Source organism: Hemitrygon akajei, chromosome 2 (genome assembly GCF_048418815.1).
Source record: "Hemitrygon akajei chromosome 2, sHemAka1.3, whole genome shotgun sequence".
Taxonomy (NCBI): domain Eukaryota; kingdom Metazoa; phylum Chordata; class Chondrichthyes; order Myliobatiformes; family Dasyatidae; genus Hemitrygon; species Hemitrygon akajei.
The window spans coordinates 130,310,195-130,337,152 of NC_133125.1; the positions used below are offsets into that span (position 1 = coordinate 130,310,195).

The window sequence follows — 26,958 nt, forward strand, 5'->3', positions numbered from 1 at the left end:
GGTGGATATTTCTGTTCACCACTTGATTTTGTCTGAATCCAGTGGGGAAGAAGTTTGAAAGATGAGCCGGGCTACTCAGTGCAGTCTGGCATTTCCAAGAATCATGAAGGCCGTCTCTCTTTTGCTGACTCAGCTGTGTAGGCTGGATTGATGACCCAAGAGGCAGCAGTAGGTTGGTTCCTTACCTTTACAAGGGCGATTGGGCAACTACTTGGAAGAACATATCACAGTGCTTGGGAGATGGAACAGGGAATGGGTTAATCGGCTCGTTGGTTCGAGGAACTGGCTGAGGCACAAGAAGGAAAGTGTAATAAAATACAGTCCTGGAATAGACTGCAGACTGTGTGGTTTTACATTGGTGAACAGAGAATCAGAAATAGTAAAGAACGGATTAGAAGCCTCAAATTCTCACTTAAGCATCTATCACAATAAAGTGGCGTCAAAGTTTCTTCAGGAAGTAAACACACAACTTCTTTCAACAAAAGGGGCACTGTAGGAGGTGCATGGGAGCACCACATCCCAGTTACACACCATCCTGACCATGGAATAATACTGCCAGTTCTTCACAGCTGCTGGGCCTAAATCCTGGGCAGTCTCCATTGTGGGAGTGTCTTCACCAAATGAACTCAATTGCTCACCACTACCACCTCAAGGGCAGTAAAATGTCAGCCTTGCCAAAGACATTAGAGATAAATAAATAAAACAAAACAATATTCAGAAGGCAAGTGAACAGGAAAGTGCTTGTCATCATTGAAGTTCATCCCAAAGCCATACCATTACTGCAAGAGTTCCCCAGGGCAAAATCCTAGGCCCAACCATCTTCAGCAGCTTTATCAATTTCTTTCCTTCCATCACAAGATAGGGATGCAGAAGAGTTTCGATGCCCGTCCACCTAACCCGGGTGCATGATTGGATCGCTCCAAACCCTGAGCCGATTTGGTGAGATCAAGAATGGCTTTGGGTGGGGTGGCCTGAGCATATTGTGGCGCATGGGTCTGGGTCCCAGAGCGAGGCACTACCCAGTCAACGCCAGCACAGGTAACCTGGAAGCCCGAGTGTTGGGAACGGAGGCAAGGGTCGCACTGATTTTGCTCACTCTCTCACAAACGTTCATTCCTTTCTCTGTGGCACTGAGATCTGGCTGCTCTGTGTTTTGGCTCCGCTGGTGTGATGATCTGGGACTGAGGCTGGGGCCTACTCCAGCTGCTCTGGGAGCGGCTCTCGGACTCAGTCTGGTTTGGGATGCTGTTGACTTGCTTCTATTGTTTGCCTGATTTGTGTGTTTTTTCTCTCTCTTTCTCTGCGCAGTGGTTTTTTGGACATTTTTTTGAACTGGGTTATTCGAGTTTCTTGCTTTTTGAAAGCAGACAACTTTCACGGTGTATAATTTGTACATTCTTTGATAATAAATGTGCTTTGAATCTTTGAACCTTTGGGGATGTTTGCCGATGACTGCATAGTATCCCATTCCATTCATAACTCCTCGGCAAATGAAGCAACTCATACCTGCATACAAGAAGAACAAGACAACACAGATACATGTGACAATAAACAACAAGTTATATGCAGTTGGTAACAACAGGAGAGTTTAACTTTCTTCCCTTGACAGTCCAAGGTATTACTGTAGTTCAGTTACCCACCATCAATGTGCCAGGAATCACCGTTGATTAGAAGTACATTGGACAAGCTGCATTAATATCATGGATGCAAGAAATGGTCGTGCTGTGTATCCTGAGGTGAGTGACTAACCTCCTGATGCTCAAAAGCAGTTCCACCATCTGCGAGGCACAAGTCAGATATTTAATGGAGTAATCTCCACTTGCCCAGATGACTGCAGCTCTCAACACTCTCAGGAAGCTGGACTCCATCAGGAAAAGGCAGCCCGAGCCTGCCTGTTTTTTTTATGCGATGGTTGGTACAGCCCTCTCCCTCATCTCTTTTTTCCAGTGCACCCATGTCTTCAGTGGTGTGGCCTCCTGTATTCAAGGTGAACTCAACAACTTAACTACTTTTGATGTCAGTTTGCACACTACCCTCTCTCGTTCCGTGCTCAATCTTTGACTTTTCCCTTCCTTTCTGCATCTCTTTGCCTCCGTCTCTGGAGATAGGTATGCTACTAACATCCATTGCAAGTCTGCTGACTCCCCGAACCATCTTGACTACACTTTACCCCACCCTGTTCCATTCTCCCTGTGCTTCCACCTTTGTCATATGTTCTTCCTGTACATGTGCCTCTGAAATGTCTTTCTTCTTCTTGAGCTCTTGCTTCCTCTCTGCCATTGTTAGCATAATCTTTGACATCATCTCATCCATTTCTCATGCTTCTGTTCTTGTCCACTCTCCTCTGGTATGGAAGAAGAACAAAGGTCTCCCTGTCCTCACATTCCACCACACTAGACTCCATATTCAACAGATGGTTCAGTGCAATTTATGTGAATTCAAAGAGATTCCACCATCAGTCACATCTTCCCCGTTCTACTCTTTCAGCAAATGCTTTGAGAGGCTGGTCAAGGATTACATCTGCAGTTTGCTAACACCCAAACTGGACCCCCTACTACTCGCCTACTGGGACAACTGATCAACAGACAACGCAATAGCCAGTGCTCTACATACTATCCTTGCGTATCTGGAGAAAAAAGGATGATTATGTGAGAGTGCTGTTCTTGGACTACAGTTCAGCATTCAGCACCATAATTCCACCCAGGCTTGACAGGAAGCTCAGAGACCTCGGCCTTCACCCTGCCTTGTGCAGCTGGATCCTGGACTTCCTGTCAGATCACTGGCAGGTGGTAAGAGTGGGCTCCCTCGCCTCCACTCCCCTGACTCTCAACAGAGGAGCCCCTCAGAGCTGTGTACTAAGTTTCCTCCTTTACTCCCTGTATACCCGTGACTGTGTTGCCACCCATAGCTCTAATCTGCCAATTAAATTTTGCCAACGACACTATATTGATTGGCCTAATCTCAAACAATAATGAGGTGATCTATCGGGAAGAAGTCATCTCTCTGACACAGTGGTGTCAAGAAAACAACCTCTTTCTCAATGTTGCAAAAACAAAGGAGCTGGTTGTGGATTACAGGAGGAATGGAGATGGGCTAGCCCTTATTGATATCAGTGGCTCTGGGGTTGAGAGGGTAAACAGCTTTAAGTTTCTCAGCATCCACATCTCCGAGGACCTCACGTGGTCTGTACACACCAACTGTGTGATGAAAAAGGCACCACAGTGCCTCTTTCACCTCAGACGGTTGAGGAAGTTTGGTATGGGCCCCCAAATCCTAAGAACTTTCTACAGGGGCACAATTGAGAGCATCCTGACTGGCTGCATCACTGCCTGGTATGGGAACTGTACTTCCCTTAATTGCAGGATTCTGCAGAGAGTGGTGCAGACAGCCCAGCACATCTGTAGATGTGAACTTCCCACTATTCAGGACATTTACAAAGACAGGTGTGTAAAAAGGGCCCGAAGGATCATTGGGGACCCAAGTCACCCCAACCACAAACTGTTCCAGCTGCTACCTTTCGGGAAACGGTACTGCAGCATTAAAGCCAGGACCAACAGGCTCCAGGATAGCTTCTTCCACCAGGCCATCAGATTGATTAACTCATGCTGATTTGAGTGTATTTCTATGTTACATTGACTATTCTATTTATTATAAATTATTATAAATCGCTATGATTGCACATTGCACATTTAGATGGAGACGTAATGTAAAGACTTTTACTCCTCATGTAAGTGAAGGATGTAAGAGATAAAGTCAATTCAATTCAATTCAAAGGGGCCTTTCCATTAGCAACTCACTGGTCCACTCTTCTGATCTCACTAACCATCCACTGGAACTTTCCCTTGAAACCACAGATGATTCAAAGTTCAAAGTACAATTTATTATCAGAGTACATACATGTGATCACATACAACCCTGAGATTCTTTTCCTGTGGGCATACTTAGCAAATCTATAGAACATTAACTGTAAACTGTAAACAAACTGTGCAAACGCAGATATAAAGAGCAATAAATAACGATAATGCAATAACAATATAACAGTACTTAAATGAGTGTAGCTATCGCCTTTTGTTCAAGACCCTGATGGCTGAGAGTCGTAACTGTTCTTGAACCTGATGGTGCGAATCCTGAGGCACCGGTATCTTCTACTTGAAGGCAGCAGTGAGAAGAGAGCATGGCCTGGGAGTTGAGGATCCTTGATGATGGATGCTGCTTTTCTCTGGTAATGTGCTGAAAGGTTGGGAGGGTTTTACCTGTGATGTACTGAGCCAAATCCGCTATCTTTTCCTCTCAAAGGCATTGGTGTTCCTATACCAGGCTGTAATGTGGCCAGTAAGCTCAGTTTCCACCACACATCTCTAGAAGTTTGGCAAGGGTTTCACTGACATGCTGAACCTCCACAGACTTCTGAGGAAGTAGAGGTTCTGTCGTGCTTTCTTCGCAACAGTTATATGATGGGTCCAGGGCAGGTCCTCTGAGGTAGTGACACCAAGGGAGTTAAAGATACAGATCCTTTCCACCTCTGATCGTCTGACGATTACTGGCTCACGGACCTCTGGTTTACCAATACTCGATGCAAAACTTGTTCTTTCATCTTCCCAAGGGCACAGACAGTCTTCCAGCTGAAGCAGCAATTCATTTGCCGTTTATCCAATCCAATTCACTATATTTGGCATTCATAAGTGGATTCGTTCATGCTGGAGAAATCAAATGTTGATTGGGTGATTGCTCTGTGGAACACCTACGTTCAGTCCTCAGGAAGTGACCCTGAGCTTCTCGTTACCTGCCACTTTGGTACTCAATCCCAGTCCCTCCCTAATCCCAATACTGTTACATTGAGGCCTAACATAAGCCCGAAGAACTGCACCTCATCTTCTGTCTGGGTACACTGCAGCCTTCCAAACTTAGCAATAAACTTAGCAAAGAATTTAGCAGGGGTGGTGAACCTTTTTGAGAGTGTGTGCCCAAATTGGCGATAATCTTCCAAACAAATTCTCTTGTGTGCCACTGTAATTTTGAGCAGAGATTATCATTGATTAATGCATTAGTAACAATAGTTGTGGATTTATTAAAAGGATGAAAGATGAGTACTGTTGCTTATTTACTTCTTTTAATAATCTGTTCAAAATTATTAATAATAATCTTTTAAAAGACAAGTAAATGAGGTTATTTTTCACAAGTGGTATTGTTAGTGTAACTGTTTACTCTCCAAATACTGATGTGTACACTATGTCTGCAAGGATTTGAAAATGTGTCTTCCAACATCATATGTTTTTGCAACTGTCTAGCTGGCACCAAGCCATATGAGATGTTTCCTGTGAAAACATCCCACTGCTCTGGAATTGTAAAAAAATCATTGACTTTTATCTGAAATAAAGATGATCATTACGTATCTTTTTATTATGGTTGTGGTTTAAAGAATCAAGGGGGCAACAGTGCGTGCTGCATACCAATAAATCTCTATGCATCCCATCTCAGGCTCTGCCACCCTTGCTCTGCAACTTCCGGTAGTAACTTGAGTTCTCTCTCTGTATCAGTTATTTATTTGTAATATTGGCTGAGATGATACGTTTCCTTTCCTTGTTATTTTATTTTAGGCTGGATTTGGAGGACATGTGCAAGCTGATCTGCAGGCCGTGTCTTCCTGCATTGCGTTTTGCGACCCTGTTATCTTTCGTCTGTGTTCTCACTCTCCCACTGCATGCATTCACTCATTGACCAGATAACCTCGTTTACAGCTTGTAGTTAACCTGGCTTTACCCTATCAGTGACATTACCCTGAAAACCTTTCTTAGAGACCAACAAGCTGTGTCTCTCTCCTTCTCAATTCTGATGAAGGGTCTTTGATCTGAAGCGTCAACTCTGATCTCTTCTAGCAGAAGTGGCCTGACCTGTTGAGTCTTTCCAGCATTTTTGGCTTTTATCTTAGGACAAAGCAGTCCACTTGATAGGCATCATTTTATTATTCCAGCCACTGGATCTCACCATCTCGGGTACATGTTAGATACTACAGCATTTTGGGAGGGACTTCACCAGCTGGACTGGAGGGACCGACCACTACTTTCTCAAGGACAAGTAGAGATGGATAACATATGCCAGCCTTCACAGCAACACCTAGATCCTGAAAATGTTTGAAAAATAGTTGTGGGAAAGAGGTGAAATGGAATGCAGCGTATTTCAAAAATGTCCATGCACAGGCTAAATGATAAATTACCTTTAATTCTTGTCGACTTTGCCAGACCTTGTTTGTGTAATAAATGCATAGAAATGAGGAATTGAGTTTCCCCCGAGTACTGGTGTGGAATTGATTTTTCAGTAGTTTAAAGCACTTTTCTTAGCTGTTGTACTGCACAGCACAATGTGAGATTCAGACATGGGCTGATGGTTTGCCTACGGCTTCTCATCGGAGCCAAGTTGTTCTTAGAGCTGAATTGCACTGCTGCTGAGCGGCATGTGCCATTGTTTACTGCATACTCGTGACATGAAAGGCAGCCCCTCACAGCGATGCCTTGTGAAGCCTTCTGATTCCTCTCTGGTTTGAATGCAGTCTTTTTATGATGCACATCTGCTTCCAGACACAGAACTAGAAAAGGGCAAAACTGAAAAGGCTTTGCAGCCCAAGTCATATTTGAATTCTAAAAAGTTCACAACATTTTCTGCAAAGCCGCATGTAATGGTATAATTAGGACTCAACAATAAACTGCAGATGCTGGAAATCTGAAATGTTAGCTTTTTCTCTTACCACAAACCTTACAGTATTTTCTGCTTTTAGATAATTTGATCTAATCTTCTTGGATTTCAAGAAAAGTTGTGATCTCATTGGATCTAATTACAAAGGTATCTTACACTCTTCATACTTTCGATAAGAAAAATAGATTTTATTGCAGCTTGCAAGATGATGAATGAGTGAAAGGGGGAAAGGAGTAAATAGTGCTGGTGGGAATATCTAAAACTCTAGACATGGCTTTGGGTTATGGGGCCCAATTATTGAGCCTGAGATGAAAAAACATTTTTTTCAGTGTTGCTAAGTCTTTGGATTTTCTCAGAACCAGAATTAGTTGCAAAAATAAGTAAAGAGTGAAAAAAATGAGGTAGTGGACCATTCAGAAATTTGATTGCGAGGAAGCTGTTTCTATTTCATTCAATAAATGGCTTCTGAGTGTATGTCATAGTCTTCTGCTGCTGTAGCCCATCCACTTCAAAGTTTGACATGTTGTACATTCAAGGATGCTCTTCTGCACACCACTGTTGTAACGTATGCTTATCTGAGTTACAGTCACCTTCCTGTCAGGTTGAACCAGTTTGGCCATTCTTCTCTGACCTCTCTCATTAACAAGGTGTTTTTTTCCCCCACAGAACTACTGCCTACTGGATGTTTTTTATTTGTTTAAGCTCTAGAGACTGTTGTGTGTGAAAATCCTAAAAGATCAGATTCTAAGATGTTCAAAGCACCCCATCTGGCACCAACAATCAATCGACTGTCAAAGTCACTTAGATCACATTTCTTTCCCATTCTGATGTTCAGTCTAAACAACAACTGAGCCTTTTGACTTTGTCGGCATGCTTTTATGTATTGAATTGCTGCCACATGATTGGCTAATTAGATATTTGCATTAATGAGCAGGTGTACTAATAAGGTGGCCATTGAGTGTATATTGGTTTACTCAAATTGATAGATTTTTGGACAAATGAGTTCTGGGGAGTGGGTGGGGAAATGGTTTTGAGGCCAAATTTGGATCAGCTATGATGCTGTTGAATAGTGAAGCAGAGGTAAGGGGCCACTATTTCTTATAGTTCTGTGAATTTTATTTCTGTTGCATCAGGCAAGCAGAAAAAATCTTTCCTCTTATAAGACTGATTAAAATGAAACGTGGTGTATGACAGACTGGCAGATGTGTCTCGAAGGCATCATTATGAGTGGTGTCATAAGTTTTAATGCAGGAATTGTTAATTTGGTTTATTATTGGCGCATGTACTGAGATACAGTGGAAAAACTTGTCTTGCACACCATACATACAGATTAATTCATTAAAACCGTGCATGGTTGAGGTAGTGCCAGATAAAATGATAAAGAGTGTAGATTAAAATGCTACAATTGATATCAATTTTCAATAAAAGTAAATATTAATGTCAGCAATTTTCAGTTGCCAAAGCAGAATTTCAGATCTTACTTGAAGGTCCTTTGGGAGAGTAGAGGCCTAAATCAATTTAGCTAGTTTAGTCACAGGTCCACACACTAAAACATTGGATGGTTGCAATAGAAAAAAATTGTTGAATAATAGAAATAAGATAAATCCAACTTCAGTAAAAGGAGGTTCCTGTGTGGCGATGTTCTCACAGTGTCATTCACCACATTATGAGCAGTTGGTAGTTTTTAGCGTTCTATTATTTATCTTATACAAGGTGTTAATGTGCTTTTAGAACATAATTTCAAAGTTTCAAGTATATTTATTATCAAAGTATGTATACTTTATACAACCTTGAGATTGGTCTCCTAACAGGCAGCCACAAAACAAAGAAATCTCAAACCAACCAATTTATAAAAAGACTGTCAAACCTGCAATGTGCGGAGAGAGTGAAAAAAACAGAGCATACAACAATAAAAGTAAGCAAATAGCCAGGCATCACTGTGGCTGGGGAAGGCCACCGCCTCAGCTCGCCCCAGAGCTGAGAAAAGCATTGCAAGGCCATAGACATGTAGCCAGGCATCACTGCAGCCGAAGCAGGCCACGGCCTTGGTTCAGTGCAGAGCAGAGTAAACGTCATGGAGTGGTGAACGGAACCAGGCTGAGCTGACCCTCGCCTCGCCTCTGGTCCCGACACCCCAACCTTTTCAATTTCATGAAGCTATCTGCAAATACAGTGTGAGGATGTAGAAAGTTCCTCAGTTTTCTCTCCAATCCATTCTTGTAGGTGTAGGTTCCAGAATTCCCTCGTTAAACCTCGACTTCTTTCCTCCTCCCTTTAAGAGATAGCTTTCACCAAGCCTTTGACTGCCATGCCTACCCACCTTTGGTGTCATATTCATGACTGATTGAGTACTTGTTTAGCATCCCAGGGTGTTCCAGCACATCCAACGTGCTGTATAAATGCTGGCTTGTGTTACTAAAGCACAACATCTTTCCCATTTTCTGAGTTTTTGGATATCAGACGGATAATCAAATTTTTTACAAATGTCCAGAAACAAGTCTATTGTGAACAACAGGTACAGGCTCAATACCCCTTATCCAAAATGCTTGGGGATGAAAATGTTTCGTACCTTGGATTTTTTGGGATTTTAGAATATATAATGAGATAGCTTGGGATTGCCATCATTTCCGAATCGGAATTTATGTGCTATCAGTGAGCAGTCTTTGTCTTGTACTTGTACTGTACGATAAAAATTATTACATACCATGGAAATATAATGTGTGCAGGGTAACAGAATCAGCACAGTAACCTGAATCAGCTGTTCAGCAGCAATAAACAACAGCAGGCTTTCAGTCTCCACCTATAATGTCGTGTTTTAATTAAAAGGATACAGATTACTGTATTTTTTTTGTACTTTGCCATCTACTTTTTTTGGGTTTTATGTCAGGTGTAAAAAGCAATTGGCATTGTAGACTTGTTCTGGTGTTAGTTTCAATCAGCGATGATTTAAAAATTTGACGCTGTAATGAACGGTATAAAAAGAATCTGCACCGTGGACTTGTTCTGGTATTACAAACGTTTGTAGATTTTTGTGATCAGCAGACACTTAAAAAATTTAGTGTTGTGCCTTTTCTAAATTTCTGCAAGCCGCCTGCTGAATATTCACAATTCCCTTCAACTTTTAGTTTGTTGTGATAGACCTTTGCTTGTTTCATGATCAGCAGACCATTGAGCGTCATATGTTCACCCTGATGCAATGATGCACGATTGAGATCTTTATTTTTCGCTTTATGCAGTGTTTCTCTATTTTTCATTAACTTCCATTCATTACATATGTGAGGTCGCTTCTCAGAACTGTCTGTGGTGTGCAAAGACCTGTGCATGTGATGGAAATCTTTCTGGTGCCTTGTGGAATTTTCCTTTTGTGATATCAGGTCAAAAGAAAAAAAAAAGATTTCGGAAGAGTTTGGATTTTCAAAGTTCGTATAAGGGATACTTAACTTATCTTCAAATGGAGGACTGTAAATGATTAAGTGGTATGCCACCAATGATTTTTAAAGTGGAAGATTTTTAAATGTATTCACATATTGCCAAGACAAACATCTGTTAGGATTCTCAACTTGCCCTTGAAATGGATCACTTGCTGTAATATTTCAGCTGTTAAGTTCAAATTTCAAAGTACATTTATTATCAAAGTATGGACAATAGACTGTGTACAACCTTGAAATTTGTCTTCTGACAGGCAGCCACAAAAACAAATAAATCCAATAGAACCCATTTAAAAAGGCTTTTTAACAACCAGTGTGCAAAAAAAGAACAAATCGTATAAAAAAACAAAAACTAAACAAGCAAAATTAGAAGTAAAGTTCATGAAGGAGGGTCCACAGTTACAAAGCCACTTCATTGCTGCAGCCAGTCCAGGAGTCTGTTAATTGCAGGCTACAACCTCTGTTCAGCACAGGGACTAGTAAACCTCACGGAGCAGCAACTGAAACTCAACCCTTTCAAACTTGTCACGCGCTGAAATCAGCCAAACATTGGCTTGTTCCTCACTCTCTGGCCTGGGCCCTGCTACTTCAATTCGGCCCCAAGTCTGCTCCAGCTATAGCCAATCATTGGCTCGTTCCTCATTCTCAGACCTGGCCCTGTTGCCTCAATTTGGCCTGTACCTGTTGTGCTGCCGCACTGCGCCTTCGAGACTGCAGTTCACCAAATCCTTCCCCCCCCCCCACCAAACACTGCAAAAATGCTAGGTTGTACAGGCGATTCAAAAGCACAGCTTGGAAATGGAAGTTACCGGCTATTGATTGTAGTGATCACTGTCCAGGAAAAGTGTGATTAAAGGTAGTTAGTAGATTTGTTTGCTGCCAGTAAAATGTCACTGTTTCTCACCAGCACCATCTGAAATCTCAGACACAATCTAGACCAAGTATTAGTATTGGTATTTGTCCATTATTGTCACATGTACCAAAATATAGTGAAATGCTTTTTGTTTGCATGTGATCCAGACAATTCATTCTATTGCTATGTGCATTGAGGCAGTAAAATGGAGAAGAATGTGGAATACAGTATTACAGAGTAAGTGCAGTGCAGGTAGACAAATAAATAGGTTGGAAGATAAAAAGGTCGTCTCTCAGGTCTTTTCTAGAGTTTGATAACAGTGATATCAAATGAAGAAAGTAAAGTCTGGTGTAGCAGTATTTCAGTGGAGTAAGGGAAATTACAGTGTTCCGAGAGAGGACTTGGCCAAAGTAAATTGGAAGGAGCTGCTGGGATGTCAGCAAAGCACAATGGCGTGTGTTTCTGGAAAAAATGAGGAAGGTACAGGACATGTGTATTCCAAAAATGAAGAAATACTCAAATGGAAAAATGGTACAACCATGGCTGTCAACGGAAGTCAAAGCTATTGTAAAAGCAAAAGAAAGGACACACAACAAAGCAAAAATTGGTGGGAAGATAGAGGATTGGGAAGTTTATAAAAAGTTTATAAAAAAAAACCTAGAGAGAGCAACTAAAAAAATCATTAGAAGGGAAAAGATGAGATATGAAAGCAAGCTAGCAAATAATATCAAAGTGGATAGTAAAAAGTTTTTCAAGTATGTTAAAAATAAAAGAGAAATGAGAGTGGATATAGGACTGCTAGAAAATGAGGTAGGAGCAATAGTAATGGGGGACAAGGAGATGGCCGATGAACTAAATGAGTATTTTGTATCAGTATACTTGATGTTGTAGTATATGAAGGACGAGAAGTGGGTGCAGTTACTATTACAAGAGAGAAGGTGCTCAAAAAGCTGAAAGACCTAAAGGTATGTGAGTCAACCGGACCAGAGGAACTGCACCCTAGGGTTCTGAAAGAGGTAGGATTAGAGATTGTGGTGGCATTAGAAAATCATTGGACTCTGGCATGGTGCCTGAGGACTGGAAAATTGCAAATGTTACTCCACTCTTTTAAGAAAGGAGGAAGACAGCAGAAAGAAAATTATAGAGCAATTAGCCTGACCTCAGTGGTTGGGAAGATGTTAGAGTAATTGCTAAGGATGAGGTGATGGAGTATTTGGTGACACAGGACAAGATAGTACAAAGTCAGTATGGTTTCCTTCAGGGAAAATCCTGCCTGATGAACTTGTTGGAATTTTTTGTGGAGATTACAAGTAGGAGATAAAAGGGGTGCAGTGGATGTTGTTTATCTGGATTTTCAGAAGGCCTTTGGCAAGGTGCCACACATAAGGCTGCTTACCAAATTAAGAATCCATGGCAATACAGGAAAGTTACTAACATGGTTAGAGCATTGGCTGATTGGAAGGAGGCAGCCAGTGGGAATAAAAGTATCCTTTTCTGGTTGGCTGCCAGTGACTAGTGGTGTTCTGCAGGGGTCGGTGTTGGGATAACTTCTTTTTATGCTGTATATAAATGATCTAGATGATGGAATAGATGGCTCTGTTGCTGAATTTGCAGATGATACGATGATTGGTGGAAGGGCAGGTAGTGTTGAGGAAACATATAGGGTGCAGAAGGATTTAGCAGATTAGGAGAATGGGCAAGAAAGTGGTAAATGCAATACAATGTTGGAAAATGCATGGTCATGCACTTTGCTAGTAGAAATAAATGTGTGGACTATTTTCTAAAAGGGAAGAAAATCCAGGAATCTGAGATGCAGAGGGACTTGGGAGTCCTTGTGCAGAACAACCTGAAGGTTAACTTGCAGGTTAAGTCGGTGGTGAGGAAGGCAAATGTCTTGTTAGCATTCATTTCAAGAGGTCAAGAGCAAGGGTGTGATGCTAAGGCACCGGTGAGTCTTCACCTTGAGTATTGTGAACATTTTCGGGCTCCTCATCTTAGAAAAGATGCGCTGACATTGGAGAGGGTCCAGAAGAGGTTTACAAGGTTGATTCCAAGAATGAAAGTGTTATCATACAAGGAATGTTTGGTGGCTCTGGGTCTGTACTTGCTGGAATTCAGAAGGATGAGGGGGAATCTCACTGAAACCTTTTGAATGTTGAAAGGCCTAGACAGAGTAGATGTGGAAAGGATGTTTCCCATGGTGGGAGAGTGTAGGACAAGAGGGCACAGCCTCAGGATAGAGGGCTGCCCTTTCAAAAGAGAGATGCGAAGAAATATCTTCAGACAAGGCGTTGTGAATTTGTGGAATTTGTTGCCACATGCAGCTGTGGAGGCCAGGTTATTTAAGGCAGAGATTGATAGGTTCTTGATTGGACACAGCATCAAACGTTATGGGGAGTAGGCCGGGAAGTGGGGTTGAGGAGGTGATAGTAAAAAAAGGATCAGCCATGATTGAATGGCGGAGTAGACTCGATGGGCCAGATGGCTTAATTCTGCTGCTATGTCTTATGGTCTTACGATATTAAAGCTTTTTTTGAGCTTGGTGTTACGTGCCCTTAAGTTTTTGTGACTTCTTCCTGACAGAAGATGGGATCTCCTTTTTACCTTAAATTTTGGCAAACCATATGACAACAGCTTTTTCCCTCTTATGAAGAAAGTTATGGCTGATGTAGCATCCATAGATGCTGCCTGACTTGTGGAGATCCACCAGCATTTTGTGTTTGTGCTCTGGATTTCCATTATCTGCAGAATCACTTGTATCTGTTCATTATCTTACAGTATGTCTTTCCTGTGGTCTATTTAGTCTGCCTGTGTGTGTTGTCTAAAATCCCTCTTGGTTAATCTGATCTTTCATTTTGGAAGTTTCTTCCTCATTTCTAAGTTCTTCCATGATCTCCTACCCTTACTGTCTTTGTACTCTTGACCTAAATTATTTATGTAACTCATAGCCAATTTTATTTGAAGGTCTTTGGGATGGTCCAAAACATTGTGGCATGATGCTGTAATCAGATTGTTTTCTAGATTAATGAATATAAAATGCTGGAGGAACTTAAGATGTCAGGCAGCATCTATGGAGGGGAATAAACAGCCAACATTTCAGGTTGAGTCCCTTCATCAGGTTGGAAAAGAAGGGGGCAGAAGCCAGAATACGGTGGGAGGAGGGGATGAGATACAAGCTGGCTGGTGCTTGGTGAGACTAGGTGTTGTGTAAGCGGGGTGGGGGGGGGGAAGGTGTATGACGGAAGAAGCTGGCATAATTCTCGCTTCGACTGGCGGCCTAATATGGGGGGTGATAGCCCCCGGCCCGGCCAAACTTAGGAAATCTCGTTTGGGGGGATGCTGTGCGATGTGTCTCATGCTTCAAATCAGTACCACAAAATAACAACCAGTACACAATAGGCGATTAAATGATTGAGCTTTATAATTCTTAATTTGACTATACGGTTAGTAAAGAAATCAAAAAAAAAGAAAAAGGGCCGATTCTCATGAAACAGTCTAATGCGCAGACGTTGGAGCTCACTGATAAGCTGTTCGTCCACCATTGACCTCCTCCGATCGTTGCTGACCTTCAGACCCTCGATCCAAGTCCACTCTGTCCGGCAGTCTACCAACTCTCTCCATTCGCGTCTTCTCTCCTCATCTCTCCCCAGCAAAAGACCTTGAAAATCTCTTCCAGACTCACAAGAAAGAACAACATTTCTCTCAGTGGATAGCCCAGGTTTTCCAAAACCCCATTATCTCTAGTCATAACCCAAACAGTGGTGCTACAGAGAAACCATTACATTATCAGTGAAACATTATGGAGAAGTCATTACATTAGCAGTGAAACCTTACAGCATGTTACACTAGGTAGTCATAGGTGGAAGGGGTGAAGTGCTGAAGAAGAAAGAATCTAATAAGAGATGACAGTGGACATTGGAAGAAAGTGTTTTCTTGATCAACCCTCTCAAAGTTACACATGAAAGCATCAAAGCCCACTCATTACTAATTATCAGGGAAGTTACTTACATGGCAATGAGGATGGCTAATGGGTATTACCAGTGGAGTGGTGCAATGTACCTTCCATGGTATACAAGTTCCTCAGCCAGCTTCACACAACTGTCAGGAGAGTGTCAAATTAGTGGCTGAAATTCTGTCATTTAGATGAGTTTATAATGTTTATAATGACAGTGATAGTAAGCTGTTCTTGTTACACTTTAATTAACCCTAGTGAAATTTCAAGCAGTAAAGGTCCCTGGGTATCTCAGATGATCAGTTTGGAGTTCAGCGTTGGAGGGAGCAATGGAGATTGGAGACTGGGAGGGAGATGAAAATTGGGAAATGGGGCCGTGAAGGGAAAGATGTAGAATGGGCAATGGGTCTTGGAGGGAGAGGTGGAGAAAGGAATTGGGTGTTGGAGGGAGAGATGAAGATGTTTTGTACAACTTACATTTATGCAGCATCTTTACTGAAGGGAAGGAGGGAGAGATGGAGAACGTGCCAGAGGGATGAATGGAGCTGGGAAAAGGATGTTCAGTGGGAGAGGCGGGGACTGTGGATGAGGTATCCGAGAGAGATGGGAATTATGAAATAGGGCTTGACTGGACAGGAAAAGGTGAAAATAGATTTCTTGGCTTTCTTGTTCCTTGAAATTTATTGTACAACAGTTGCAATCGAATAAAGATTCTGAAGTACAGGAGACCCAGCTGTGAAGGGTAAACCCAATGCCAAGTTAAGATGTGAATTGGCTCAATGCCAAGTAGTTTGATCACATGATCATCCCCCCTGAAATGTTCACTTTTAGAGTTGGCAGTCTGAAGTCCAAACTAATGTTACAGCACACACCCACTCTCTGCTTCACTTTTCACTGAGTGAGTGGCTGACGTTGGTGAGCTGCTATTTCAATACCGTGGGCTGTGGGGCCTTTTCATTATGAGGAGCAGAATGCAAGGTTACACTGGAAGAATAACACATACAATATCCATTGATGATCAGCCTTTCAAAAGGGAAGCCTTCAGCCAGTCCTCACCAGCTGTTACACTCATTCCGGCCTATCTTCCCCTGAATCCATGAAGAAAGGAAATGAATCTGTCCTTGTACACTGAACAACTGAGCAACAGCCATTATCAGGCACAACACAAAAGAAATGAAGGTTGAACTGGCCCATGTGCAGTGTCAGGCTGCTTTTATTAATTACTGAAAATGGGTCTCCACAGGAGGTGAGGATGAGGAAGGAATAAATTAAACTCTTAGTCAAAATGGACTTTATTGCTACTTGAACATGTTTGCACCGATGTAATGAAAATCATACTTGTAACAGAATCACAGCCACAGCTCATCATATAAGCAAAATTCACATGATAAAAGACATAAACACAAAAGTCCCAGAGGAACTCAGCAGGTCAAGCAGCACCTATTGAGGGAATAAACAGTTGGTGTTTCAGTCCAAGATCCTTCATCAGAACTTCATAACACTGCCTGACTTAATGAGTTCCTCCAGCTTTCTGCATATTGCTTAGGATTTCCAGCATCTGGAGAATCTTTTGTGATCATAAATTACACAAGAAAGAACATACTGGATGGCATGGTAGCATAATGGTTAGTACAACACTTTACAGTACAGGCAACCTGGGTTCAATTCCTGTTGCTGCCTGTAAGAACTTGTACGTTGTCTTTGTGGTCACATGGATTTTCTGCAGGTGCTCCAGTTTCCTCCCAGTCCAAAGACATACTGGTTGGTAGGCTAATTGGTCATTGTAAATTGTCTCATGTTTGGGCTAGTATTAAAATTGGGGGAATTGCTGGGCAGTGTGACTTAAAGGGCCTATTCCACATAACATAAATAAATACAAGGAAGTCCACAATGTCTAATTTAGTACAAAGTGATCAAAGTACTTATAGTGTTCCTAAACTGTAGTGATTAGAGTTATGCCAGTTGGTTCAAGAGCCAAATGGTTGAAGGGAGTGTGTTTTCAGACATCTACACCAGCTGCCTGATGGTAGTTATGAGAAGGTGACATGGGCTGGATGGTGGAGATGCTTGGTGATGGATGTTGTCTTCTTTTGAATGCACCTCCTGCACGTACTCCCCATAGCGAGGAGGGATGTTAACAAGATGAATTAGGTTGCTAAGGAGAATCTGGTTACTTAGTTGGGAGTGGATATCAGGCGTTTCATTCTGAAGGTCACAGAGTTAATGTTTAAGTGTGCTTGGCATTTTATGAATAGCTGGTGCCCTCTTTCATGCAAACAAAGACAAACAATAGACTGCCCGAGCATTTTGTGCAACATTTCCTGTCCTGTTCAGCGTATCTCTGCAGACAATGAGGTGTTCTTGAAGTTCCGTCACCGTTGGAAACCTGGCAGACAATTTGTGTGCGGCAAGCTCCCACAACCAGCAACGTGTTGAGACTATGTACGTTTGTTTTATTCAGTTTTGAAAAGCAAATTGGATACACTATAGAGCCCAAATGAACCTTGGATTAATGTCTTGAGATGGCAACTTTAACAAGGCGGCACTGTAGTGTCAGCGTAAACTTTTTCACTGGAGTCGCCACCGTGACAAACGAAAGTGGAATCTAATGAGGTAACCGGATACAGGATAAAGCAATGAATGCTGATTTTTACGCTCAAAGCCACTGACACACTTGCAGAGCGAATATGGACAAAATACATTTTCATAGACACTAATATACATTCTTTATTCCTTTCAGTTAATACTGATTAATTGGGTTCAGGAATCAAACATGTGCAAGAGCAAATGTTTGCATAGGAGATATAATGGGCAGCCATATTGACTTCACGTTCATGGCAACTGAAGTGTGGGAAAAAATCTATTATTCAGCCCTACAATGTATTGTGTAACAACCACAATATCGTTAAAAGTATGCCAACAACACAAAGTGGGAAATACTGATACTATACAGTTGTGATTGTGTTTTATTACTACATCCTCAATCCAAAGCAATAATAATAGCATTACACCCTGCGGAAGGCCTTTAAAATAGTAACAACATCCCAAGTGTTTCCTCAGCACTGGCATTGAAGGAAATTTGGTAACAGGAATCTTAAGGAGATGTCTTGAACAGGTGTTCAAATGAAGAGGCAAGCATTTAAGCAATGCTGTGAAGGGAAAAAAGGAGGTGATGAAGTTCGAGAGGCTCAGGAAGAACCTCTCAAATTCTTTAACACCTCCCTTCTTCCTTCGCAGGAAGAGAGCTGGTACAGAAACTGAGAACATATGGTAGTGTGCAGGAGGTTGGAATTGGAAGGTGCTGCAAAAAGACTGGCCTGGATGAGATTGCAGAGATATGTGGAGGGATGGGGAAACCAGGTTTAGAATTTTAAAACAGAGCTGTTCCCTCCAGAATGACAATGAAGTAGAAGAAGGAAGAACATTGGATGAGAGTTAGTTCTTGAAATAGAACTCCGTGCACGCGATGGTGAGACCCAAATGATATGTTGCCTCCCAAGTGCCTGGGTCAGGGATGCCTTGAATTGGGTCCACAACATTTTAAAGGGGGAGGTGAGCAGCCAGAAGTCTTGTTACATATTAGTAACAATGACATGGGTAGGGTCAAAATAGGATGATGTGGCAGATGAATGTGTGGCCGAGAAACTGGTGCAGGGGACAGGTTTTAGGTTTCTGAATCATCGTGATCTCTTCTAGGGAAGGTACAACCTGTACAAAAGGGAACCGATATCCAAGTTGGCAGGTTTGCTAGAACTTTTGGGGTAGGTTTAAACTAATTTGGCGGGGGGATGGGAACTGGAGTGGAAGGGTTGGGGGCTGTCGGTTTACAAGATAGTGTATAGTGAGACTGTCGGGAAGGACAGGCAGATGATAGGGCAAAATTGCATTCAGCGGGATGAGTTGCAGTGTAGAAGGGGGACAACATTGAAGAATGTTGGATACAGGATTGAAAGTTCAATATTTGAATGCATGCAGTAGACAGAATAAAGTAGATGATCTTATAGCATAGTTTGAGATTGGCAGGTATGACGTTGTGGGAATCACTAAGTAGTGGCTTAAAGAAGATTATAGCTAGGAGCTTAATATCAAAGGATACACATTGTTTGGAAAGGACAGACAAGTAGGCAGGAAGTAGCAAGCAGGATAGACAAAGGAGTGGATGTGTACTTGGATTTTCAGAAGGCTTTTTGGCAAGGTGCCGCACATGAGTCTGCTTAACAATACAAGAGCCCATGGTATTACAGGAAAGATACCAGCGTTGATAGAGCATTGGCTGATTGGCAGGAGGCAAAGACTAGGAATAAAGAGTAGGATTGGTTGTGAGTGACTAGTGGTGTTCCACAGAATTGAGACTGTTCCGTTTTACATTGTATGTCACTGATTTGGATGACGTAATTGATGGCTTTGTGGCCAAGTTTGCAGATGATGGGAAGATATGTAGAGGTACAGGCAGCGTTGAGGAAGCCGGGAGTCTGCAGAAGGACTTGGACAGATTAGGAGAATGGGCAAAGAAGTGGTAAGTTGAATACAATGTTGGGAAGTATATGGTCACGCAGTTTGGTAGAAGGAACAAAGTTATAGGCTATTTTCCAAATGGGTAGAAAATTCAAAAATCCTTGTGCAAGATTCCCTAAAGGTTAATTTGTGGTTTGAGTAGGTGGTGTGGAAGGCAAATATGTTGGCATTCATTTCAAGAGATCTTGAATATTTATAGCAAGGAGGTAATGGTGAGGATTTATAAGGCACTGATGAGGCCTCACTTAGAGTATTGTGAGCAGTTTGGGGCCTCTTATTTAAGAAAAGGTGTGCTGACAGTGGAGAGGGTTCAAATGAGGTTCACGAGAATGATTCTGGGAATTAATAGCTTACTGTATGAGGAGCAAATGATGGCTCTGGGCCTTTACTCACTACAATTTAGAAGAATGAGGGAGGGATGTCATTGAAATCTATCAAATGTTGAAAGGCCTAAATATAGTGAATATGGAGAGGATGTTTACTATACAGGTGACTGTGGGGGGCAGGCCATCGAGTGTATTTAAGTTATAGGTTCTTGATTAGTCAGGGTGCAAAAGGTTACAGGGAGAAGGGTTCAGAGGGTAATGGATCTGCCATGATGAAATGGCAGAGCAAACTTGATAGACTGAATGGTCCATTTCTGCTCGTATGTCTTATGGTCTTAAATAAAAGGGCCACAGGAAGAAGGTGAATTGCGACTCTTGTAAAGAGCTGGTGTGAGCTCGATGGCTAACTGGACTTCTTCATTCCTCTGACCATTCTGTGATTCTGTGATTGCTGAGGAACCAAAAAGTCTGGATGAAGCTCAATTCAGTGGATGGGTGAGTAAAAGAAGTGAAGGAACAGCAAGTGATTAGGGTTGTAGAATTCGACAAATCTGAAGGGTCAGCTGTTTGAAAGAGTAAGAGTTCCAGGCACATGCTGTCTTTTGTTCAGAGCCCTGTATTTTCCTGATCCAGTTCTGAGCCATTACTTAAAGAATCAGACACAAGAGACTGCAGATGTTGGAATCTGGAGCAACAAGTTTGCCAGAGGAACTCAGAGGGTGGATCAGCATCTGTGTGTGGAAAGGAATTGCCGATGTTTGTGGTGACAACCTTGCATTGGGACTTAAAGACTCAGCTTCTCCTGCCTGTCCAGATCCCAAAAAGACTGTCAGTACTAAGTTGAGATGAACTCATTGGAAGTTTTTAAGGTCAAAGCAAATAAACTTTTAAAAGATTGTGGGTTTGAGGAGGGTAAGGTTTGGTACAGAGGAGGATTTGAAAGGAGGGGTAGATTAGCAATGACCACATTGAATAGTTAGGTAGGCTTGAGGAGCCCGATAGCTTAATTCTACTTCTTTCCTGTGTTTTCATCATCTTGACATCTACAACAGTTGAGCTGAGATCCAACCAATTGTTAAAAACAGACCTCTGCTTCTCGATTCTATTTTTCTATCTGTAAATCCAAGTAACCCACATCAAATGTTTTAGGAGCAGCTTCTTTCCCTTGCCATCGGATTTCTGAACTGTCCCTAAACCCACGAACACTACCTCATTATTCCTCTTCTGCACTATTTATTTATTTTGTGTAACTTATAGTAATTTTTATGTCTTGCGCTGTACTGCTGCCACAAAACAAAGTATTTCACAACATATATCAGAATTAATAAACCTCAATCAACCTGATCCATGAACATTTTTAACCATCTTAGCAACATGTCCTGCCACCAGTGCAATTGTGTTATTGAATTGCAAGGTATCTTTACTCATGTACGCCTTTACAGATTGTGTCACTCACAGTATATTGTCATTACAAGTTTCTTGTATACTGCATTACCTAAGGGTTTTCTGTTTTGGATACAATCTGGCATTTGTTTTCTCATTTCACCACCTATCTATGCACTCTTGAAGTTTCCTCATCATTGCTATGTTAGGATGTTTTATGTCATATCTTAATATGATGCAACCAGCATTTATCAAGGAGGGTGGGGCAGTCTTTATTGTAAATCTGACTGAATAACTGTTGCTTTCTCTTAACACCAAACTTTCCACTTCCCTACAAAATTTGTGCGAACTTCATGCATGCTGCTTTTAATAGGAATTTGTATTGTACTTCTCAGGTGTGCCGTCTTAGGTAGAGAAAGGCAGTTTCATATGGTCTCACGAGTGAATCTGCAGATGCTGGAAATAAATAAAAAACTCAGAACCCTGGCAGAACTCAGCAGGCCAGACAGCATCTATGGGAGGAGGTAGTGACGACGTTTCGGGCCGAAACCCTTCATCAGTAGTGGTGATGAAGGGTTTCGGCCCGAAATGTCATCACTACCTCCTCCCATAGATGCTGTCTGGCCTGCTGAGTTCTGCCAGCATTTTGTGTTTTTTATTCATATGGTCTCTTTTTTATGAGTTAGAAAGTATTTGCTAAATGCAGTTTCTGTGCTCTCCCCCTTGCAGCTGCTGGTTCCTTTGTCAAGGTCGCCTCTTGTAGCTTTTGTGAAACTTCTGTTCCCCCAATCTTCCTTCTGGTTGATCTGTGCACTGGCAGACACTCGTTGACCTTCAGATGCCATTAGAGCTGCAGAAACAGTCCCCATATCGTCTGGCTGAACATTGCACTTGAATTCTTATTCAAGGTGTCAATGAGAATATGGTGACTTTCCATTCCAGAATCCACTTCTCTCATGGTTCTTGAAAGGAGAAGTGACAGTGACCGAATTTTCAGGAACACTTGTCATTCTTCTTCACCCGTTCACACTCACTGGGCGCAGCGACAGGGCCGAATGTCACTCTGTACAATTTCAGACGGAACTCCCGATGTTTCCTTGGTTGTGGAAGGAGACTGCAAAGAATGTGAGTTGTGCTTTAGTGCTGGAACCTGTTTGTCCCAGCTCAGCATAGATTCACACCCATCCAAGATTCCTTTGTTTCTCCAATGTCTACAGAGCCAGTCCCAACACTCTTGTAACTTGGTCAGGATACAAATAAATCTTTGTTCAAATCAAGTCAAGTTTATTGTTACTTTACTATATACATGCATACCTTCAAATGAGGCATTTCTCTGAATCAGGGTGTAAAACACAGTAGTACGCATAACACACATATAATACACAATAATTTATGAAAGGAAGGATAAAATTTATAGATGAAATCTGCATTAATCAACAACGTAAAGTGCATAAATTAAATATTATCAGATACAGATTAACTGATGACATTCCGAATGTGATATGGCAGGGAGTTCTGAAGCCTAATAGCCTGAGGGAAGAAACTGTTTCCCATCCTGAGGATCCTTGTTTTTAACCATCGGAGTCTCCTTTATGATGGTTAAAAGGCAAAGAGGATGCTGGATGGATAGATGGGACCCTTGATAATAGTAATGGCCCTGTGTACACAGCACTCCTGGAAATTGTTCATGACAGACAGTAGGCTGGCCTCTATGATCCTTTCAGTCGTTCTTACAGCCCTTTGTAGGAACTTCCAGTCTGATGCTTGGCTGCTCCCATACCAGATGGAGATGCAACTTGTCAGGACGCTGTCAATGATGCTCCTATAAATCTCAGTACAGATGGGGGGGTGGGGGTGGGGGAGAGCTCTGGTGAGCTGAACACATATCTCTTCTTCTCCTTTGCTAACATTACTTATTCAGTCATACTTTATCAAAACTAGGTTGAATATTTCTGTTTCTGCTAAGCTCCCATTGCACTGTTAAAACTACCGTAGATTCCGGACTACAGAGCGCACCTGATTAAAAGCCGCTGGCTCTAATTTTAGAAATAAAATCAATTTTTTACTTGTACAGGCCGCACCGGATTTTAGGCCGCACCAGATTTTCGGCCGCACCGGATTTTCGGCCGCAGGTGTCCCACGTTGTAATATGAGATATTTACACAGAAAGATATTACACGTGAGGATTTTTTAACTTTTAATTAAATCCATGTGGTAACATAAACAAATACATATTGCAAATGCTTTTTTTCGAACCGTGCCTGTAACGCGGCTACTTTTAAATATACGTTGCGTATACTTTTTTACTGAACAACATTCCAATATCTCCTAACGACTGGTAAAAAATATATATACTGCAGCCTACCAGGAAAAGTTATTGATCGCCTTTAACTTAAAAGCAGCGTTCGCTCAGATCCAAAGCCGCTTGCGTAATGTGCTCGCCCCCGCCGTCCCGTTTATCGCAAACTGGTATCCCACAAGACGCGGCGAAACCGGGTGTGACGTCATAGCATCCCGCGATGTAGTACAGAAAACAAATATAGTTAAAACTCTTCTAACTTTAACTAGAAAATGAATTACTAAGCAAAAATATTATAAACTAAATAACTGCCATAAAGGCAGCACAATGCTTTTCTTCGAGTGTTTTCCATGTTGATGAGGGTGAGTACAAATGACTGATTTACAATAATTTAATTGTGAAAGTGCACTTGATTTATCGTACAATTTCATTGGACCTCTGTGAACTACTCATCAATTTTATTGGTCTACTGTCACGAGGCAAAATGTTTTTGGCGGCATGAAAAAAATCATGTATTAGCCGCACCGTATTAAAGGCCGCAGAGTTCAAAGCTGTTCAAAATGTGGGAAAAAAGTAGCGGCTTATAATCTGACATCTATGGTAAATGAAAAATTGTTAACTGGTGAATATCTGAATCAGTGAATCAATTCATTTCATGTCTTAGTTACTGTCCATTGTATAATTGTTTTTTGGCTGGGAGCCCAGCAGCTAGCATAGTTTTACAGTAAGTGGCAATTAGCTTCAAGGGGAACTAAACATAATATTATAGGGACGGGACTGGGCCATTTACATTATGAAGAAACACCACTTCATCCAGAACAAGGTAATGGGACCAGAACTCAGAAAATGAAAAGGTGGTAGAGCTTGACAGCTTCCTTATATTTTGAAGGTCATTTAACGTGCACAGAACACACACGCACACACGCACGCACACGCACACACACACAAACGCACACACACACACACACACACACACACAGAGGGAGAGAGAGAGAGGAGAAAACAATACTCATGAGCTAGATTGTTAAAAGATGGTGCAATAAAATGGAATCAGAATTTTACAGTTGTGTCATGAAGTGTTGGCATGTTTGGCCCTTCATTAATGATTCGGTATGGTTTTGAAACAAACTAAAACATATTGTGACACAGGACTTGGTGTTTTGGCACAGTGGTGCATCTCAGCTCCAGGGAAGAATCTTATTAATGCTCCCATTGCTCATACTCCTGCAACTTAAACACATCAGAGGTTAATACTTCTGGATGTCATGTGTTATATCATCAAATTAGTTGCAGACGTTTTCATTATGTTGTGACTTGTTTGTGTGCCTAAAATGTCCGCTAAGTATTAGGGTGTGGAACACTTTGTATTAGAGCGATTAGAAACTGCACGGAGCACCTTCTGAATTACGCCAGCCTCATGGTTCTGGATCAACTTCAGGAAATGCCTTTTACTGCATCTTGTGGCATTTTATAAATGTTCACACCATATTATAAGAGAACGTGTTCTTGCAAGCCAACTTGGCGCTCGGTTGGGTGGGTCCTTTAAAGAGAATAAAGAGTGGACGGATGGTGGAGGCAGTGGTGGGGAGTTGGTTGGGTGCGGGTGGAGAGGTGTGGAAGTCAGCACAGTGGCATATTGGAGCCACTGTGTGAGGATCAAGGAGAAATGGGAGGTAGGTGGAAGGTGCAGGACCACACTGCCTTTTTAATTTCTGTTTTATATATACTATAATTCAGTTTTTATTTCTATATTATCATGTATTGAACTGTACTGCTGTCACAAAGTTTCATCACGGATGGGGACTGATGAGGAGAACATTGGAGGGAATGGTAGAGACAAGGTGAGGAAGCCCTGTTACAAGCTTCTTGTGGGCGAGGGATACTTTCGGACCATACTTGCCCACCTGATGCCTGGGTTTATCCTGGCCAAGCTCACGGGAATGTAGATGAAATTGGTGCTTGACGAGGATGTAGATCCATTGTGAATTCTGTTCTGTGACGTACAGTGGGGAGGGGTGAGGAACCTGTTTCTATGCCGTATGACTGCAACATTCTGTAACTTAGAGGAGATCAAGGAGTCAAGTCGATGGCATCACAAGTAGAATGAATCCAGAGCCACTGAACATAGGAACAGGACCTAATCCACATCGAACTCCACGACGAACCGGAATACAGTGGAACTTTGGGTAATATACTGGGTGCATTGGGGCTTCTAAAGAAAAATCAGAATCAGGTTTATTATCACCGGCATGTGGCGTGAAATTTATTAACTTAGCAGCCGCAGTTCAGTGCAATACATAATCTAGCAGACAGAAAAAAAATAATAATAAATAAACAAGTAAATCAATTACGTATATTGAATAGATTTAAAAAATGCAAAACAGAAATACTGTATATTTAAAAATGAAGTGATGTAGTGTCCAAAGATTCAGTGTCCATTTAGGAATTGGATGGCAGAGGGGAAGAAGCTGTTCCTGAATTGCTGAGTGTGTGCCTTTAGGCTTCTGTTCCTCTTCCCTGATGGTAACAGTGAGAAAAGGGCATGCCCCCCTGGGTGCTGGAGGTCTTTAATAAAGGACGCTGCCTTTCTAAGACACCGCTCCCTAAAGATGTCTTGGGTACTTTGTAGGCTAAACCAAGATGGAGCTGACTGGATTTACAACCTTCTGCAGCTTCTTTTGGTCCTGTGCAGTAGCCCCTCCATACCAGACAGTGATGCAGCCTGTCAGAATGCTCTCCACGGTACAACTATAGAAGTTTTTGAGTGTATTTGTTGACATGCCAAATCTCTTCAAACTCCTAATAAGGTATAACTTTGGAATTTCAGCCCTTGTCCTTTAAGCTGAAAGAGGTTGTGATTATGTGAGGTGCTCAAGAAGAAGATTTGATCATCTGATACAGTACATTTTGTAGATCCAAAATATTTATAGCCATGATCTTCAGTCAGGCAGGGAAGTGAATATTTAGCAAGATGATTGGGTATTAAGCTCTTTGAGTCTTGGTGGAGCCAGGTTCTTGCATTTTGGAGATGAAGATTGCCTTTAACATGTGTGGATCACACTCAGTATTCATCTCGTGACATGCACAGAACAGTTGTGGGGTCCTCATTTCTGAAGTAATTCATTATCTTTGTGGCACATCAATCTATTCAATAAACAGGCAAATGTTCAAAGGTTCATTTATCATCAAAGTATAGAACTCTGAAATAACTTCTCCAGATTGCCAGGTCACCAAGAAAGAAAAGGACAGGAGCACCATCACCAACCCACAGATCTGTCCTCCCTGCACAAAAAATGAACAAAAACAGAACAGGCACCATGACCCGCAAATCCGCCTCCACTGTACACATGAAAATAAGAAAGATTGTGCAAAAAACACAGAATATAAAAAAATATAAGACTGAAAGAAAGTCAAAAGTCCGAGTCAGTATTCAAAATGCAGAAAACTTGGGTAAAATTCTCCATGCACAGAGGCAGGCATTGCACTCTCCGGCAGCAGAGCAATTCCCCAGT

At 41.9% G+C, this 26,958-nt stretch overlaps 1 protein-coding gene across 2 annotated transcripts in view; it reads left to right on the forward strand.

The window, feature by feature from the left end:
- Positions 1-26,958, forward strand: part of tbc1d4 (TBC1 domain family, member 4) — a 286,904-nt gene that overhangs the window by 60,598 nt on the left and 199,348 nt on the right. The window lies entirely within an intron of this gene.